Source organism: Peromyscus californicus, unplaced genomic scaffold (assembly GCF_007827085.1).
Source record: "Peromyscus californicus insignis strain IS unplaced genomic scaffold, ASM782708v3 Scaffold_18__1_contigs__length_77618521, whole genome shotgun sequence".
NCBI classification, from domain to species: Eukaryota; Metazoa; Chordata; class Mammalia; order Rodentia; family Cricetidae; genus Peromyscus; species Peromyscus californicus.
Window position 1 is genome coordinate 49419430 of NW_026294480.1, and position 13673 is coordinate 49433102.

At 38.9% G+C, this 13673-nt stretch overlaps 1 long non-coding RNA gene across 2 annotated transcripts in view; it reads right to left on the minus strand.

Annotated features, from left to right (window-relative positions):
• Nucleotides 1-13269, minus strand: part of LOC128113569 (uncharacterized) — a 31157-nt gene extending 17888 nt beyond the window's left edge. Inside the window, exon 1 of one of the 2 annotated variants that reach the window (XR_008219531.1) lies at nucleotides 12185-13269. This is a non-coding gene — a long non-coding RNA (uncharacterized LOC128113569). Of the gene's footprint in view, nucleotides 1-12060 lie in introns of both variants that reach the window. The other variant, XR_008219530.1, reaches the window with a different exon arrangement.
• Between the last annotated feature and the right edge of the window lie 404 nt (nucleotides 13270-13673).

The window sequence follows — 13673 nt, forward strand, 5'->3', positions numbered from 1 at the left end:
AAATAGTTAAAATTATACTGTTTTGTAAAAGCCCCAAGCAAACGCTGATGCTGAAAAGAAAAGGGTGGACACATCAGCCAAGAAGTGATCCAAAGTCCTACCATACTGTGAGGATCCAAAACGCTAGAAAGTCTTTATCACCACCATTCGGTGTTGATGGACTGATGGAGAAACCACTGTACAGGCTGCTGAGCACCAGGGTGCCTCCCCGCAAGGCTGTCCTCTTCCTTGCCAGGGAGGGACCCTGTGCTTCTCATCAGCCCCAGCCAGAGCCCTGCTGAAATGCACAGGGAAATCCAGAAAGAGCCTCCCTGGCTTCTCCTAGCTGTGCTGGTGTCCCCCAGCACCCTACAGAATAAAGCACTTGCCTTCAGAAAGGGGGAAGTGCAGCCTTAGAGCCAAGGGCTGCTATTGCAGAGAGGATTAGCTCCACTGGGCACTCTGAAGCTTCCAGAAATCAGTCTCGGTGAAGCATCCTGCATTGTGCTTGGAAGATAAGAACCTTTAGGCTATCCTAGGAATTTTGGGAGTGGAATCCACAGGAATTACAACTTTTAAGAAAATTTCCAGTCTTGCTCAGTGGCCATGGCTGGCTTGGCTGTGCTGAAGTAAATGGTCTGGAATTTGCACCCACCTCCACACATACCTGCACACTAGAGTGCTTGGATTAAGGGTCTCTGTATAAATTGTTAACCTAGGTGTGGGAGCCCACAACTGACTCAGTTTCCCAATTTGAATCTGAGATTTATTCTGAGTCAATAGAGTTCAGGCTTGCTTACTCCAGGGCTGTGAGAAAGTCCTGATCAGCCCACAGGAGGAACACACTATCTAGCTAGATGTAGGCTGCTGACACCTGACAGGGGTACATGGAGATAGAAAATGAATCTGCCTGCTCCTTGACTCAAGGCAGGATAGATAGTGGCTGAATGCCTGTGCTGTGCATTGCTCTACCTCTGTCCTTCAAGACTGTATATAAGCTGGCTGTGAAATAAACTCAGGACTGTCCGGCATTGACTGGCAGTCCTGACTCTTTCCTGTCTTCTTCATTGTCCCTACAATACACTCGCCTTTACCCAACTACCCAGCTGACTGTCAGGCAGGCTCCCACCCACACTAAGGTGCTTATTAACAGATCAAAGCAGATGCTGCCTGCCCCTCTCACAGCACCCAAGGTACCTGGTGTATCTGGCTTGCTCACCTTAACTCTCCAGCTCCTCTGTCTCCTGTATAACTCAGCTAGTTTGGCTACACCAGTCTCTTGGCCAGCCTCTTGGTCCAGGATGCCCCTTTTGGTCCTGGACTCTTCTTTTGCTCTTGGTTCTGCTCTCTCCTGGCATGCTCGGTCTCGCTATGTGCACCCTTGACTTTCCCAGATGTTTCTGTCTCCCTCTCTGCATCTGTCTCTGCCTCAGCCTGCCTGTATTCTTTCCCATGTCTATAATAAAAGCAGCAGGTCCTTAGGAGTAGTCAGGTCCTTGTTTTATCTGTCTGTCTGTCTGCCTGCCTGTCTATCTATCTTATTTAATTCAGTCTGCTCCTTTACACACAGCTCCGTATATAACATTCTTTAACATAGGTGCATGCCTTTAATCCCAGCACTCGGGAGGCAGAGTCAGGCCGATCTCTGTGAGTTCGAGGCCAGCCTGGGCTACCAAGTGAGTTCCAGGAAAGGTGCAAAGCTAAACAGAGAAACCCTGTCTCGAAAAACCAGAAAAAAGAAAACAAAACATAAACTAAAGGAAACATTGGCAGGAACATTAGTCAGTTGTCAGTGCGTTTTTATTTTGAAAATGGAGGCTTTCAAAAGGAAACATGCTTGCAAGGAGTAGTAGGGCAAAGACGCCTGGTATTTCAAAGGCTCCCTGGTACCAAAGACTGAAGGGCAGCAGCCAGGCCTGACAGATAGCCATGAGCAATGAATCCGCTCCAGGCCAGACAAAATGGGGCTTCTTCTCCACTAACTGGGGGCGTCAGGTCAACCTCACTGGTCAAAGCTCCGAGCATCAGAGGTCTGGGCTTTCTGCTGTGGTGAGCCCACCTGGCTTCAGAGCCCAGTCACAGCAGGCAGCAGCAGCAGCAGCAGCAGCACGAAACTGCCCTGCTCTGTCTGGTCCCCTGGGGTCACAGTCCAAGAGCCACATGTGTACATTTGCAGAGAGAAATCCGCTCCACTTGGAAATCGCAGGCCTAGTTCTGCTGCCATACCTTCCCAGCACCCTTGGACCAGAAAGGAGTGCCTTCTCCCTCCCAGGAGCTGCAGATCTCCAGCCTGACTGAACATGACTTCCAGATTGCAGTCATCTCTAGTTGGGAATAAGAAGAAGGATCAGTAACACGGACAGCATCCAGGCAGCAACAACCTGGTGCTTTGTCCATTTGAGTCAGGACTTCTTGGGGCACAGGGATCACACTTCCGGCTGCAACCTCACCTTGAGTCAGCTGAGCCCTCCAACTCCGCAGGCCAGAGTCAGCCAGGTCTTTGCCGTCCACCATGATGGACAGCTGGACACCCCACAGCGCAGAAGCGCAGGTCTGGGAACGGAGACTGTGCTTTAGAAGGGGAGCTTCTGGCAAAGGGTTGATGTGAACAGCAACAGCATCAAATCTCTGTGAAGACCCAGTTTCCGATTTAGAAGCCTGACCCACAGCAGATACTGTAAGAAATTCTCCATATAAAACGTCAATCTTGCTGTTTGGTGAGCATCGGAAGCCATATTAACTGTTAGTATTAACTTTAATAAACTTAAGGTGACATAGTTAAACTTTTTGATGTGTCCTTATCTTTTTGGAGCAATCCTTGACCTTGGGACTAATTTTTGACTAAACATTAAGGGTTTTCATCGACAACTACTGTTTACATCCATTACCAAAATATGATTAGAGACTATACCTTCTGGCCACCCGTTGTGTGAGGGCCTTTCCCTGTATAATTTTTTTCACATTTACAATATAGAAAACAACTTATTTCTAACAAAGTAGTTGTATTTCCTTAAAGGACCAGACACCTCCAGAGGCATGGAGACCTTTTTTTTTTTTTTTTTTTTTTTTTTTTGCCATCTGATTGAAACTGAAGAATCCCTTGAGCATTGAAGTCCTAGTCTGCCAGGTGTCTAGAAACTGCTTTTCTTCAAAGAATGGACTTTATATTACAGGACTTCTCCTGAAAAGTGAACTTTTACTAAAAGATTGGCCTCTAGTTAAAGGATGGAAAGGGTTGACTTTTATCTAAAGTTTGGACTTTTCTTAAAGCTTTTTTTAATAAATACTCAGGTTTTTATTTATGTTTGGACTTTTATTGAAATGGTTGATTTTTCACAAAACTATTGACTTTTATGAAAATGATACCTTTTAATTTGGAAGTTACCCTTTTTATATAAAGGAATGATTCCTTATGAAAACTGACCTTTGCCGGGCGGTGGTGGCGCACGCCTTTAATCCCAGCACTCGGGAGGCAGAGCCAGGCGGATCTCTGTGAGTTCGAGGCCAGCCTGGACTACCAAGTGAGTTCCAGGAAAGGCGCAAAGCTACACAGAGAAACCCTGTCTCGAAAAACCAAAAAAACAAAACAAAAAAAAAAAACTGACCTTTTATGAAAATGATCCATTTTTTGTTCACAGTTTGGACTTTTATGGAATAGGTAGAATCATTGGTAAAAATATTGCATTTTATGAAAAAAGGCAGCTTGTTTTTTATAGGATAGACTTTTATGAAACAGAATGTTTCTTCATAATGAAATTAACTTTTTGTGAAAATGGTACACTACTTGAAGGGGGCATTGCTTTGGAAGGGTGAACTCCTCATTACAAAGGCTGATAGCACTGGGAGGCGGTGGTGCACACCTTTAATCCCAGCACTCTGGAGCCAGAGCCAGGCAGATCTCTGTGAGTTCAAGGCCAGCCTGGTATACAGAGCAAGATACGGGACAGGCACCAGATCTACATGGAGAAACCTGTCTCGAAAAAAAAACAAACAAAAAACAAAGGCTGACATCTTAAGAAAAGTTTGAACATTTCATTTAGATCTGGGAGGCAGCGAAATGCATGGTGAGTTTTTAGGAAATTTTCTGACTTATTTTCTCTCCAGTCTCCCTGTCCCGTGATGCTTTTTTATTTTGTTCATTTATTTACTGTATTTTTGGGTTACCTGTTTAACTTCATTCATGAACAGGGGAAAGACTAGACATCATCATTGCCTTCAATCCGTGGTTGTCAGGAATTTCAGAACAATGTGGTCACATTGATTAGAAATCATTTCTTTGTCCAAGGCCAATCCCCTGCCTCTCTCACTGGCATATTGTCTAAGTAACTGAGCTGCATCTGTGAGGCTGCTGGAAACAGGGACTTCCCCCTCAAAACTCAGCTTACACTAACAGCTGCTAGGACTTCGGGCTAATTTTCAGTCATAATTTACACGATGAGTTTACATGTGATACTAAAATCATTAGAAATAAGGAAATACACTGACACAGTGTTAATACAATTATAACAGGAAATGAAAGGAGATAAAGAAGTGAAATAATCAAATGAAGCATGTAATGTAATCAACAGTGTTGGGTTTAAGCAAAAGGAACTTGCCCTAAGTACTGCCATCTTGTTTCCAGACTCCATTTTAAGAGGGAGGTAATGCGAAGTTCAAGATACCACACCCTGGGGGAACAGGGGCTTTCCAGACCCTGGGTGAACTGGAACTTTCCACTAGGGCAGAACTTCCTCCTTGGCACTAAAAGTAGCCTGTTATTCATTTAGTCAAATGTATCTGATTGGTTACACTGCAAACTTTGTATCCTGTGTGGGTTGGCACAAATGTTTGTGGTTTTCCTGCTTAAACAGCGGCCTGAGTGAGCATTCTGGGCCTCAGTCAGCTCCCGAGTCTGCTGTGGTCCCTGACTGGTCAGCCTTGCTGCCAATTCAATAAAAATCTTTCTTGTGTAAACTCTTATGTGCCTGAGTTGTACAACAAGTATAAAGAAAAAAAAAAGATGAAATGAATTGATGAAAAGAAGCTAAACAGAATAATCAAATGAGTTAATAAAACAAAATTGAAATTAAAATTCCACTTAATTAAAGGAATTAAAATAAAATGGTCTTAAAAATTAGAAGATAAGGGGCTGGAGAGATGGCTCAGCGGTTAAGAGCACTGACTGCTCTTCCAGAGGACCCGGGTTCAATTCCCAGCACCCATGTGGCAGCTCACAACTGTCTGAAACTCCAGTTCCAGGGGACTCTCACACAGACATACACGCAGGCAAGACACCAATGCTCATAAAATAAAAATAAATAAATAAATTATAAAAAAAAAAATTAGAAGATAAAACATAATTCGATTAAGAGAAACAATAAATAAAATGTAATGCAATAAAATCAAATGTAATGAAAAATAAAATAATGAAATTAGACAATAACAAGAACCTAAACAAAATGATGATCTAATGAGAAAATGAAATGAAATAAAATATGAAATAAAGCGGTTTTTAAAAAATATTGAAAAAAAGGAAAATAATATAGATAGAAATATAATCAAGTGTACCCAAACCAAATGCAACAAAATGGTAGAGTGAAATACTTGGAAAGAAGAAATTCAGCTAAATTAAGTTAATTTAATTAAAAATAATGTATTTATAAAATATATAATATAATTATAATACTATTGAATATACTATATAAAGGCAATATAAATATAAGGAAATAATGAAATGTAAAGAATTGAAATCTGATGATGAAAAGAAACAAGGAAATAAAATAAGACTATGACATGGAATTAAAAAAATGCAATGAGTTGAAATAAAATAAATATCATGTGATGTAGGAAATATATAATCAAATACAATGGAGTGTACTTAAATGAGATGAAAAGACATAAAATGAATTTGAAGTGATGATATCAAATGAAATAATAGACTGAAATGAACTAGTATGCCATGAAATAATGAAAATAAGTGATAAAATCACGATGTCATGATTATTGAGTGACAGAAAACAAACTGAAATATGATAATGAAATAATAAAATGAAATTGTGTTAAAGCAAAAATAAGATTAAACACAATGCTATAAAGAAGTGAAATTATGAAATAAAATATAATACAACATTAAACATAACAAAAAGTAATGGAAAAATACAGCAATTTAATTTTGAAAGGAGGCAAAATCAAATGCTGCTCAGATGGAGTAATGAAATGAAATAGAAAATGAAAAGAAATGATTTTATAAAAATAGTAAAACAAAGTGAACCTGTGAAGTGGAATAAAGTAAACAATTCTTGTAAAAAATGAAATATAATGTAATAAAATGAAGCCAAATTGAAGGATGAAATTAAATTTAATTTAATGGATGCAAAATAATGAAATGAGATATTGGGGTGGTGATCTACTGAAATCATAAGATGACTTGGGATTGAAATAATAAAATGAGTTGAAATGCAGAGTAACGTCATGTAGTGACATGGAGCACATGCAGTCATGTGTAATAAAATACAATTAAATGTGATAAAAATGAAATGAAGTAGTATGACATGAGATAATGAAATGAAAAGAAAAAAGATGATGGGGTGATGTAAGAAATGACATGTGATAATGAAAAGATATGAAGAAAATAAAATGAAATTCATTGTAATGATGAAGTTGAAATGCAGTTCAAAAGGGGGTGAAATAATGAAATATGATGTAAAATGAAATGTAATATAATCAAATATCTTGAAGTCATAAAATGATCAGAAGAAATGATGAAAAACAGCTAAACAAAATGAAGATCAAATCAGACACTAAAATGAAAAAAAACCTAAAATGACACGATGCTTTTATGAACTAATGTAAGGAAATGAAAATGTGGACAAAACCTAGTGTATGAAAGAAAGTGGGCAGAAATATAATGACATTGGAAGTATAAAATGACACAAATGACAGGATGAAATAAAGTGAGATTTAATGACTGCAATTAAATGTATTGATTGTAATGAAATGTAATGAATTGAAATAATGAAATGTTGAAAAGAAATAATGAATATTATTATGACATGGAATTAAAATAATGAAATTAGTTGAAATGAAAGGTAATGTCACACAAGGACATGAACTGCCATGCCATCAAGTAAAATAAGTGTAATCAAATGAGATGCAAAGAAATAACGAAATATCAAAGTGATAAGAAATGAAATAATATACCAAAGTGAGCTGCTATGACATGAAATAGTGAAATGAAGAAATGGAAACAAAGTACTCAAGGGGTGGTGATGGGAGGTGATGAGTGATATGAGTACAATGAAATAGGAAAATGAAGTCTGAAATGAGACAATAACATGAAATTGTGTTATAACATTATAGGATGAAATGCCATGTGATAAAGAAGTGAAACATAGAAATGAAATGTAATGTAATGCAGTGAACGGTGACGTTTTCGAGTGAAATAAAAAAAAAACACAATGGAATGAATCAATGAGAAGAAGCTAATCAAAATGAAGATCAATAAGACAACAAAATAAAATAAGAATTGAAAGCACACAGTGGTTTTTATGACATAGCAAAAGGAAATGAAACTGTGAACTGAACATAGTGACTGTAATGGAAGAAAACGGACTGAAATGGAAAAAATAAAAGTGATGGGATGAAATTAAATTTATTGAAAGCAACTAGATATCCTGAAGCCAAATACTGAAATGGAATGAATTGAAATAATGAGTTAATGATACAACGGAATGCTGAAATGAAGAGAGATTACACATGGAATTAAAATAATGAACTGAGTCTGGTGATGCCTTTAATTTCAGCACTTGGGAGGCAGAGGCAGGTGAATCTCGTGTGAGTTCGAGGCCATCCTTGTCTACAAGTGAGTTCCAGGACAGGCTCCAAAAACTACACAAAGAAACCCTGTCTCAGAAAAAACCAAACCAAACCAAACCAAACAACCAAAAAAAAAAAAAAAAAAAAAAAAAAAACCAACAAAACGGATTGAAATGTCATCTAATGAAACCTAAAAAATGCAACAAAATGGAAGAATGAAATGACTTTAAAAGATGAAAAGAAATTAAACTTAATGAATTCTATTGAATACAAGGTAATGAAATCTTAATTGTAATAAATTGAAATACCAGGATGGTGAGGAAAGGAAATAATGAAATGAATCGGTATGGAGTTGGACATGTGGTGCATGCCTTTAGTCCCAGCACTGGGGAAGCAGAAGCAGGCAGATCTCTGAGATCAACCTGGTCTATAAAATGAGTTCCAGGACAGCTAGGGCTACACAGAGAAACCCTGTCTCCAAAACCCAAAAATTAAAAAAAGAAAAAGAAAAAGTATTCTGACATGGAATTAAAATAATGTGAAATGGGCTGCAATGAAATGGAATGACATGAAATGTCTTATAATCAAATACATGTAATTAAATGCATTTTAAAAAATAAAATTAATCAGTGAAAGGATGATGGTGTGACATAATGAGTGACAAAAAATGAAAATAAAAAGAAGTGACATGTGATAAGGAATCAACTTGAAATTATGACATAAAATAAATGGTCTCATAAAAGTTAAAAAGCAATGTAATAAAGAAGTGAACTGATGAGACATAAGATAATATAATACAACGAGAAGTAATGAAATAATAAAATGATACCGTGAAATGACATAAGGATGCTGAACAGTACGAAGGTCAAATCATGCACTCAAGTGTAACAGAACTTAAAATGAAATGATTTTATGAAAGGAAATGAAACTTAACTAAAATTTAGTGAATGACTAATGAAAAACAGTGGACTGGAATGTAATGAAATGAAAAGATGAAATTTAATTTAATGCTTTGTGATTAAATGCAATATAATGAAATGAAATAATAAGATTATCATCTTATATGAAAAGGAATCACGACATGAAATGACTTGCAATTAAAATAATGAGATTAAATGAAATGGCAAGTCATGTCATGACCTGAAATGTCATGTAAACAAACATGATGAAGTGTAATTAATCGAGTTGAAAGAAATAATGAATTGAAATGAAATGATAACATGAAATGAAATAAAATACTAAAAGGAACTGATACAACATGAATTAATGATAGGGTGAATTGTTATGATGTGATATAATGAGTGAAATAAACTTAATAATGAATACAGCAAACACAGTGAAATGGTGTCATAACAGAGTAGTATGGAAGGAGGACCTGGCAGTAAAGAACTGACTAATGAAAGGAAACAGAGTGGAATGCAATGAAATGCCAATTCAAAGCAAATGCAGTGAAAAAGTAAAACGATGAAACAAAACAGTGAAAAGAGGCTGAAGAAAATGGTGCTCAAAAGATATAGTTAATTGAAATAAAAAATGAAATGGAAATTTTATTAAATAAAGAAAGGAAAAGGAACATTGAAATGCAACCTATAGATTACTGTAATGAAAGGAAATGGTCTAAAATATAATGAAATAAATAAAATGATGGGTGAAATGAAGTGGAAAGAAGAAATAAAACTTAATGAAAGAAATTAAATTTTGTGTGATGAAAAAGCTAAGAAATGTTGATCAAATGAGACACTAAAATGAAATAAAAATTAAAATGACACTGTTTTATGAAATAATGAAAGGAAATAAAACTATGAATGAAAATGTTATGAAATGAAATAAAAGGAGTTAATTAAATTAAATGGAAAGATGAAATAAAATTTAACAAATACAATTAAATTTCATCTGATGAAATAATTAAGTGGAATGAATTACAATAATGAGATAAGAAAATAATGAAGAGAGATTGTGACATGGGATAAAAAGAAATGTATTGAATGATATAAATATAATATATAATCTCATGTAGTCAAACACAATGAAATAAAATTAAATTAGATGAAATGAAGAGAGATTGTGATACAGGATTAAAAAATGAAATGTATTGAAATCATATATATATATTATATATATATATAATATATAATGTCATGTTGTGAGACCAAAGCTCCTCCATTTTTTTACTCATGTATTTTTTTTATGTGAGTTGCATGTACGCCTGAATGACAGAAGAGGGATCAGTTCCCATTATAGATGGTTGTGAGCCACCATGTGGTTGCTGGGAATTGAACTCAGGACCTCTGGAAGAGCAGCCAGTGCTCAACCACTGAGCCATCTCTCCAGCCCCCAAGCTCCTCCCTTTTTAAAACAAGGCCTAAACTTTCTTCATTTTAGATATAGGCCTTGAATTACTGGAACAGGCCTTGAGTTACTGGAACCAGATGACCCAGATTCCAGGAATTAGAAAGTGCAAAGTACAGAGTGTCCAAATCCTGGTCTCCATGGTGATTGTTAACCACAGAATGTCCCCACCTGAGGGCAGCCAATGAGAAATGATGATGGAAAACCACCCACCTAGCAGTAAGATAAAGATAAGGTTTCTGGAAAGTCCCTAGAAGCGAGCCAATCAGAATTGTACCCGTACTAGCACCCCTACGTGATGTAACCTTGTGGTAGGGGCAGGCACTTCCCCCAGCCTCCACTGTGTTGGATTGTTGGACGAAGTTTCTGCCTAGGCTCGTATTACTCTTGGATATCCCGAATTAAAGCCTTGCTTTTGCATTCCAGTACGCTTGTCTTCGGTGGTCTCTCTGGGGGTCTCGATGTGGGCACAACAATGTAGTCAAACACAATGCAATATAATTGAATTAGATGAAATAAAAAAATGAAATGAAGAGAAACTTGTGACATGGGATTAAAAAATGAAATGTGTTGAAATTATATAAATATAATATATAATGTAGTCAAGCACAATGTAATATAATTAAATTAGATGAAATGAAGAGGTGATATGAAGTGAAACAATATCCCAGAATGAACTGACAGACAGGGCTCGAAATAATAAAATGAAGTGACCAGGGTGGCAATGGGACGGAATGAGCGACATAAAATGAAATGTAACAATGAAATGACATGAAATAATGAAATAAAATGAGATGATATTATAACAAAATAAGAGAAAATGCAACGTGATAAGGGATTGAAACTATGAAAGGAAATATAATTTAATGCAATGGAATTTAATGTAGTCAAATGTAATGAAAAGTAAAAAAGGAACTAAAATGAAGAGAGCTAAACAAAAAGATGATAAACTGGGAAAATAAATTAAAGTAAATGATTTTATGACATCATGAAATGAAACTGTAAAGAGAAAGATAGTGAAAGACTGTAATGGAAGAAAGTGGACTGAAATGTAATGAATGTAAAAAAACAAATGACATAAAATGATGAAATGAAATTTAATGAACGAAATTAAATGTCCTTGCAATAAAATAACGAAATGAAATAAAGTGATATATGTTGAAGTGAAATAATGAAAACCCATCAAAGAAGGAGATGTCTGAAGTTATAGTTACAAAACTATTTGAGTAAAGTAGGATAAACAGTAGTTGGAGATGAAAACCGATAATGTTTAATCAAAAAATTTGTCCTCGGTCAAGGATTGTTCCAAAAGAAAAGGAACAATCAAAAGTTTAAGTGTGCCCCAAAAGTTTATGAAAGTTAAAACTTGCATATGGTTCCCAACACTTAGCGAATTTCGGATGCCTGTTTTAATGAGGAGAGTGCCAGTTTCTCCTGCGGGTCTGGCTCCTCAATTGGAACCTGGGTCTTCACAGAGATTTGATGCTGTTGCTGTTGTAAACTCGGTCTTTGCCAGCAGCTGCCTTTTTAAAGCTCATTTGTGTGGTTTTCATACCTGTGCAACTGCCCTGCTGGGAATGCCCTGGTGAGCCACCACCAGGACATTCCCAGCAGGGCCAAGTGGGACTGTCTCACAAGACCTGACTCAAGGGGACAATGGACCAGGCTTCTGCTGTCTGGATTCTGTCCTTGTCCCTGTCCCCTTTCCGTATTCCCCCGCTAAGCATGGCTTCAATCGGAAAGCCACAGCCAGGCTGGAGATCTGCAGCTCCCTCTCACCCTAAAGCCACACATTTCTAGAGCCCGAATCACCTGGGCAGCGGGGTCCCCAGAGCCAGGCAGCGACTCCTGGGTGGAGTGGTATTCTCTCAGCAAATGGCCACGGGTGGCTCTTGGGCTGTGCCTGCGACTTTTCGGGTTTGCTTAGTCTAGCCTTACCCTTCAGTGAAGGCCAGCGATTTTCACAGCTAGTCGGCCCCTAGCTTAGGTGTTTCCGGACTTCGCTGTGGGTTCTCAGTGGTCTGGTCGGCCTTCGGCTCATTTTGCTCGTGGATGTGCTTACCCTTTTCTTTTCCGCAGTAGCGTTCGGTTTCGGCTTTTCAGAACGACGTAATTAAAACCATCTTCTTCTCGGGCTTACCCTCCGCCTTAGACACCGCCCCCCTTGGGCTTTGCTCGCCCTGGAGTAGCTAGTGACAGCAGGGCTCCGCCTCCGGGTGGCTAGACTATAAGAGGGCCAGATCACTGGCGGAGGCAGGCTCTGCCTCACTCTACCCAAACTGATAAACAATTTCTGTTATAAATGAACTTCGGAAGACCGAAAAACGATCGCCGATAAACCGTCGAAGAAATTACACAGCCTGGCTGCGGCCGGCTCTGCCTCACTGTACCTAAAGTGCTAACCATGCCTGTCTCTTTGGCTTAAATATTATAAGATTGAAAAATTATCACCGAGAAAAATTACTACTGTATAAGAAGAAATTACACAGCCTGGCTGCGGCCGGCTCTGCCTCATTGTACCTAAATTGCTGACTATCTATGCCTGCTTTTTTGGTCTAAATATTACAAGATTGAAAAATTATCACAGAGAAATCATTTAAGGGAAATTACAGCAGTCTGCTGTGGCCGGCTCTGCCTCATTGTACCCAAATTGCTAACTAAGCCTGGGCTGTTGTCCTAATTACTGTAAGATTGAAAAATTATCACCAAGAAACCGAATAAGACGACATTACAGCAGGCTAGCTGCTGCCGGCTCTGTCTCATTTTACCCAAATTGCTAACTAAGCCTGCTCTGTCAGAGAGAAACCGTGTGAAACTCCGCTACAAAACACTGTAAGCTACTCCTGCTGGGAGTGCTGTTTGTGCCATGGAGCCAAATGTCTGGTCTGTGCCTGTGAGAGAGGATTGGGATGGTTGGGGGGGAACCCTTGCAGCGCCCCAGCCCCCTGGGGTTATGACCTGGGGTTGGCTGCAGCCTTGGCGCGCGCCTTGCTTCAGGCCTTTGAGAGAGTGTTCAGCTAGTGAAGGCTGCCCTTCCTGCTTAGAAGCTCCTCCTAGGCAGGCGGAGGGCTTGGCGGGCTCGCCCTGGAATACAGATTCTGGCAGAGTGCAGTGCGAGCCTGGAAGCTGGTCCTCTGCCTTCTGTCCCGGAAGCGGGAACCCAGAGGCTCTAGTAGGAGAGGAGGACCCGGTGGAAGCACCACCATGCAGGCTCGCCCTGCATCAGCCCCCCTGCCTCTTTGATCCCCAGTTCGGTGCTCCACCACAGCAGGAAACCCAGACCTCTAACCCAGAGCACCTAGGCCGGTGCGGTGGGCCTGCAGCCCCCAGCTGGTGGAGAGGAGTCCCCGTTTTTGTCAGGCCTCCTGGAACGGATTTATTACTGCCCGGTGTTCTCCTTCCCACCTGCCTGCTGCCCTTCTGTCTTTGGCACCAGGGATCCTTAGAAATAACATAAGCCTTTGGGATACTGCTCCTTCCCTGCGAGCATGCTCCTTTCTGAACGCCTCCACTTTCAAAATAAAGACGCACTGACAACTGCCTAACTGCTG